At 50.1% G+C, this 6,733-nt stretch overlaps 1 long non-coding RNA gene across 1 annotated transcript; it reads left to right on the forward strand.

The window, feature by feature from the left end:
• The first annotated feature begins 2,486 nt into the window (after positions 1–2,486).
• On the forward strand, positions 2,487–5,746 carry LOC309686597. The gene is made up of 4 exons (XR_014270553.1): positions 2,487–2,655; positions 3,871–3,991; positions 4,156–4,242; positions 5,716–5,746. It is a non-coding gene; the product is annotated as an uncharacterized lncRNA (long non-coding RNA).
• Positions 5,747–6,733: the final 987 nt, after the last annotated feature.

The following is a 6,733-nucleotide window of genomic DNA, read 5'->3' on the forward strand; positions in this document are numbered from 1 at the left end:
AAAGACCATCCAGTCCCACCCCCCGCCCTGGGCAGGGACACCTCCCACCAGCCCAGGTTGCTCCCAGCCCCGTCCAACCTGGTCTTGACCACCTCCAGGGATGGGGCAGCCACAGCTTCTCGGGGCAACCTGCGCCAGGGGCTCACCACCCTCATGGCAAAAAACTTCTTCCTCAGATCTCATCTCAATCTCCCCTCTGTCAGTGTCAAACCGCTCCCCCTCGTCCCATAGCTCCCCTCCCTGACCCAGAGTCCCTCCCCAGCTCTCCTGGAGCCCCTTTAGGCACTGGAAGGGGCTCTCAGGTCTCCCCGGAGCCTTCTCTTCTCCAGGCTGACCCCCCCACCTCTCCCAGCCTGTCCTCCCAGCAGAGGGGCTCCAGCCCTCCCAGCAGCTCCGGGGCCTCCTCTGGCCCCGCTACCGCCTCGGCAGAGCGGGTTTCTCTTCAGGCGGGGACGGGGCCGTCCCTGGGCCACCCCCCATCAGGCTCCCCGGGCCCTGCCCGCCGCCGGTTCTCCGTGAGGAGGCCCCGGGCCTGCGGGCCCCTCGTCCTGCGGGCACGGCCGGACACGGAGCCGCTTCCCGGGCGCCGCCGGGTGGGTTGGCCACTGCCCCACCGCTCCGCTCCGCTCCTCCGCCCGGGTCCGCCGCGGCGGGAGGCGCCTCAGGCCCGGCCCGGCTTCGCCGTTGCTGTGACAACGGGAAGGCGCCAAGCTCTCAGTCCCCATCTCCCTTCCCGTGAGGTCACGCTCACCCTCTTCCAATCAACAACCTGGTTTGCCGCGTGCTGGCCAATGGGAATGAAGGAATTGGCCCAACCCCCTCTTCTCGCGGAGGCAGAGCCGCACGTGCCTGTGATGATTGGCTGACCTTGCGCAGCGCGCTCCAATGGAAGGGCGAGCCCGAAGGGCGGCCGGCCAATGGCGCGGGGAGGTGGGCCGGCCCACCCCGCCTAGGGCTGGAGGCGCGTGGAGGCCAGCTCCTCCTCGGATTGGCTGCTGCCCAGGCGAGGGGCGGGGATTGGCGCCGTGGAGGAAAATGGCGGCGCAGAGGGGCCGGTGAGCGGCCGTCGGGGTTTGGGGCTGTCTGTGAAGGCCCGGGGGAGGCAGCGGTGTTCGTAAGGGGAGGCCTGGCTCCCCCCTCGGTGGGGAGGGGGGAGAATGGCCGTTCCGGGGGGTCCTGGGCCGTGGGAGAGGCCTGTGGCCGCCCCCGGGGGCGGGGAGGCCGGTGTCCCCCCGGCTCGGGTGGTGGCGGCCCTGGGGGAACTACCGAGCTCCTCCCGCCCCAGCAGTGCCGGGGAACGGGTAATGAGTGGGGTCTGCAGCAGGGCTCCGAGTTGGGGGAGTGCCCTGGGCAGAGGTGCCCGATTTCCTCCTGCGGCCGATAGCAGAATGGGTCACAAGCCATAGGCGTGCCCAGAAACACGGTGTGATGGTGACATATTTTATAGAAGCGTTCCCCATGTGCTCTGCAGAGCTCTTTCTCTACAAGGAGGTCGGGGGTGGGGTGGTGTCTGTCTCCTCTCCCAAGGAACAGCTGAGTTTCCAAGAGGAAACGGCCTCAGGTTGTGCCAGGGAAGGTTTAGGTTGGATATTTGGAGAAAATTCTTCCCAGAAAGGGTTGTGAAGCGCTGGCAGAGGCTGCCCAGGGCAGTGGTGGAGTCGCCATCCCTGGGGGTATTTAAAAGCCGTGTAGCCGTGGTGCTGAGGGACATGGGTTAGTGGTGGGCTTGGCAGTGCTGGGGTGACGGTTGGACTCTGTGATCTTACAGGTCTTTTCCCACCCAGCTGATTCTGTGGTTCATTTTTTGCAAGTTATTTGGCTATCGCCCTTTTGTTGTTGCCTTCTGAATAACCGTATAATAAGCTTTGTTGTGGAGCGTGGGAGGATTCTTCACAGAGATGCAAATTAATGAAGTGCATATATATGTGTATATAGCAGAAGTTAATTTAAATGTAAATCTGTGTAGTAATGGTTCATTAAGCTGATTTTGAAAGGTTTTGCCTTCCAGATTGTACGCTGTCGCTTTGAAGCGGGGAAACCACATGCTGTGGAAGAGGACCTGGCTCCTCCTCTCCGTGTGCTGCAGACATCAGCTGTGGTGAGGTCCATGTCTCTGGCAGCAGAGTTCAGCACCGTGTTTCACTTCATGACCTCACCTCTTTCTGTTTTTCAAAAACATGTTTGTTCTTGACAAGTTTAGGCCCGTTGAATACTAAAGTTGATTAACAACTGTTTAAACCCTCCTCCTGGCACGTTATTTTTGGATTTGTTCCTGTTTCTCATTTTATGATGGTTTATTGCTCAGCCCTGAACTGTCAAAACGCCACCAGCGGGGTGTACAAGAACAGTACCGTTACTTTCTATGGCTTTCCTTTACAAAATAAACCTCTCTTGAAGCAGTGGATTCATAACATGGGCCGGGACATGGGAATGCCATCCAAGCATCAGCGATTGTGTTCGAAACATTTTGAGGACAGTTCTTTTGAAATTGACCCCTTAAAAATTAGAAAAAACAGACGGCTGCTGAAAGAAGCTGTTCCCAAAAAATTCATTTTGGGTGAAGACGGCAACTGGCTCGTTGGTACACCTCGAAGTTTCTCTGGTGGGATAAGTAATAAAACTCGCAAACGAATCCGGAATCCTGAGCACTCGAGGGTAATTAAGATATTTGCTATTGTATTTACTTCCCTTAAATTAAAAGAAGATTTGCATGTAAAACACTTTAAGGAAGCGGCAGTAGGTGAAATGTGCTACGTGGCAGGAAAACGTTGCCAGCACCGCTGCGGGTTTCATTTTTTTTCTCCCTGGTCCTGCCGAGTGTGGAGGTGGCACTGGGAAGTCAGTGACTGGGGAAATTAAAGGCATCTTGCTGCTCTTTGTGCTCAAATTCCACTTTTGTGTGTAAATGTTAGGGGGAAAACCTGCAGTTTGTTGGAAATGTGGTCCCGGTTCATGCTGTAAAATGGATTCGCTCCCTGCAGACCTGTATTTGTACCTGACAGTCCTCCTGCTTGGAAAAATTTCCTTTAGAGTCGCTGAGATGATGTGTCGGTGGCACAGTGCCCACAGCGTGGGCGTCTGGGGCTGAGACAAAGGCTTAACTTCTGCTCCACCTTCTCCCTTGTGTATTTCGTTTGGATTGCGACCCCCATCTAGCGACAAATTAATGAACGTTAATTATTTCTCTTGGCAGCGGATTTGTACAGTTGGGTTTGCACGTGGTGCAAGCTGCAAAACGTGAACCGGCGAGATGTGCGTTAGGTTGAAAGGCAAATCAAAGTGTATTCAAAGGCAAGCGCATACAAACGCGGTACTCTGTAGATATAAAGCACAGGTGTAAAGTATGTCCGCTGCATGAACATATACACTGCAAAAAATGCAGCATTCATCTCTCACTATTTTTAGGGCTTAATTTTTTGTTTGTGTTAACTTTTATTATGAGGGAAGAACACTCACAGCCGGATCTAATAGGCTGTGGCGTTGCCACGGGGCTTTTTTAAAACACACTCTGGAATATTTTCTGCTTTTCAGTGAAAGGAAGAGCCAAATCTGGGGCTGGGTATTGATTGTGACCATGGATGGGTTTGTTTGGGTTTTTTTTACAACTAATTTTTGACCCGGTCTTTATAGAAATTCATTGTTTTAGTTGAGTCCTGTTATTTTTAAGTAATTTTACTCATTCTGAGCTACGTACAGAAATAACAGTAGAAGATTTGTATATAAAGTCCTTAATTAGTGTGCTGGCCATACATAACATGGGCATTGATAGAAGCAGTTGGCTGGTGACCACTTGTTTAATACTGTTTGAAAAAGAGGGCTTTCGAGGCTGTGACTCTCCAATGGCATTGACGCTGGAACGCTTTGTTTTAGGTCCCCGGGACGTTTGATAATGCTGCAGCGCACGAGGGGAATGACTTGGAAGATTGGCAGAAAGAGCTTTACAAGAAAGTGATAAAGGAGAATTACGACTCTTTAACCACGTTGGGTAAAGGTTAGTTTTCCCTTTCTTGCTGAAGGCTGACGGATCCGTGCTGTTTCCGGCCTGGCTCTTGTCTAACAGTGACTCCTCAAATCCTTTGACTTCTCGTGGATTAATCTTTAGATACCTCTGAGTCTTTGTGGGAGATGATAAGCTCCACAATCTTTCCTTTAAAGACTGAAGGACAGTCCCTTTTCTAACGCCTCTGCGACTGCTGCCTCCCTGCGCTCTGTCGGAGACAGATACTCCATCTGTGCGTGTAGGTGAGACTTTGTCTGCGTGATACGGGTGGAATAATAGAGGAAAAGGCTCTCCCCTGGGAGAGGGGTTTAGGATCTCTGGCAGGGCCCCTGGTAACGCGCGTGCTGAGTGTAAAACAAGGAGCAAAGGAGAGCGGGAAAGGTTCAGATACGCAAGATCAGGAGCTGTAATGACTTACGGTGTCATGAATCCTGTGGACTTGTTAATTATAGTTAAGTTGTGAGTATTTTTATTGTCCCCAAATCCTGACGTATGTTGGGTTTTGTGGTTTAAAAAGAGATTTGAACTATTTTGATGCTGGAATAGTCAAATAAGATGAGCAATGCCCTAGAAAATGAAGAAGTCTTATTGGTTACTTAACTATACGTTTGTTTGAAGTCCTTGTTTTTTTCCAATTTGAAGATGCGAACCCTCGCTGGCTCCTCAGCTTTCAGGTAGTTGCTTGGATTAATAGAAGAAGAACCTGCTGTAATTAGGGGCTGAAAGTGCATTTGCTTGTCCTCTGGACTGGAGGAGCAGGAGTGCTGTGAACCCCAGAAACCTCAGGTGTTGCTTATTCTACTTTGTGCTTTGTGACGCTCTTCAGTGCTGTTTAAGAAACGCCGCTTTAGCCTAACCTCATTCTGTTGCTGCTTCTGCACTGTCAGAGTTGAAATTACATGAAATAACGAGACAACGTAATTCCACTTTTTTTATATTTATTGTTCTTTACATACCTTTTTTTTTTTGTAGTGGAAAAGCTAGAGAAAGTTGGAGTCTGCAGACAGCTGCCTCTGGTTTTTGTACGGCTCTGATCTGTTAATAAAGCATGTGCTGTGCAGTGCAGGAGGAGGGATTAGCTGGAGGAAGATCAGTTCACGTATCAGAAAGGCCGTTAGGGCTGAGTGATAACACACAGCACCAGGCAGCTGAATTACGCTTTTATGGCTGTAATCCATTTGAGACCTTCCACTTCCAGACATTTAACTTTTCAACTTTTTGGATATAAGTTGTGGAATATTTTAAGAAGTCGGAAGACAAATATTGCTCGCCTGCTTCCCAGCCGCCCTCTTTAGATGCCAGAGCAGCTGCATTTGCTGTTACCTCCTCGTTGGACCTTTCCCCAGCTTAAAAGAGACAGCGGGTTATGCAGGTATTTGCTAGAAAATGGCATCACAAAGCCTTTTCTTACAGTTCTAGGAACAACTAGAAAATTGTTCCTCTGTGAGAAAGAAAAAGGCAGTATTTTTCATGTAAACTAACAAAAATGAGTTGTGTTACAAAGAAAAAAAAGGCCTAAGTAAACCCCAGGGCTCGGAGGGGTGAAGCTCCGAGGCTGACAAAAAGCTGTCTTCGGCACCGTTCTTTGTGCAGCGTCTCCTATGTCTACATCAATACAATTAAAGTGGGTTAGGAAATACCTTTGTAATAAGGGGGGGGAAAAAAAAACAGAGGAAAATAATAACCGTAATTTCGATGTTCTGTTTCTTGTGCAGACTATCCTGCTCCCAAAAGCAGCGTCCAGCCAAGAGAAGCTCTGCACGTGACGGATCAGCAGGATTTTGAGGAAAGGGAGATCCCCGCAAGTCCGAGCGCAGGTGTGTGGCGGCCTGAGGCTCGTCAGAAATTAAATTGGCAATACAGTGAAAGTGCATGGGCTTGGAGGATTAGAGGGAGGGGGGTTCTAGTGCATCCCTGCTTTTTTACCCCAAACTTGTTCTCTTTGTACGGATGCAGCCGCGGTGAATTGGGGGTGGTTGTTCTTTGGAGACTGGTGTTACACCACGTCAGATAAAGGGAGCATTTGGAATCTTTCTGTTCCAGGCTGCGGCCGTGCTGCAGTCAGATCCGAGTTGCAGTGTCACGCAAAGACTGCAGAAAATACGGAACTGCACAGATCATTCTCAGGAAGATCCCAAGACCCGACTCGCCAAATTTCAGACAAAGGGGTAACATCTGAGAGTCCCCAGAACTCAGCAGCAGGTCAGCCAAATCCAACGGGAAGCAGAAGAGGTAACAGCTCTCTTGAGGAAGGACAACCTACTGAATTCGAAGAGATCCTTTTTTATCAGCAGACCCACACAGGAGAAAGGCTGTATCTGTGTACAGAATGTCAGAAGACTTTTAAATTGAAAATTGGACTTCTGAAACATAAGCAAATCCACACCAAAAAGAATCAGGCGTCGTCATACATATGCACAGAGTGCGGCAAAAGCTTTGGTCGCCACGCGGACTTGGTTCGCCACCAGAGAACTCACACCGGGGAGAGGCCTTACAAGTGTACGGAATGTGAAAAAAGCTTCATGGAAAAACCGAGACTCACTAATCACTTGCGAACTCATAACATATACACGTAATCGGTGTGCCAGAAGCTTTCCTGGGATAGATTTTTCCACTCGGTTGTCAAAAAAAAAATCCCTCTCCTTCCAGAGATGATGGCTTATAGTCACGTAGTGATTATAGGGGAAGCTTTAGGGTAAGACAGTTTAATAAGACTGAATCAAGTTCAAGTAT

Source organism: Vanellus vanellus (genome assembly GCF_965231255.1).
Source record: "Vanellus vanellus genome assembly, chromosome: 2".
NCBI lineage: Eukaryota > Metazoa > Chordata > Aves > Charadriiformes > Charadriidae > Vanellus > Vanellus vanellus.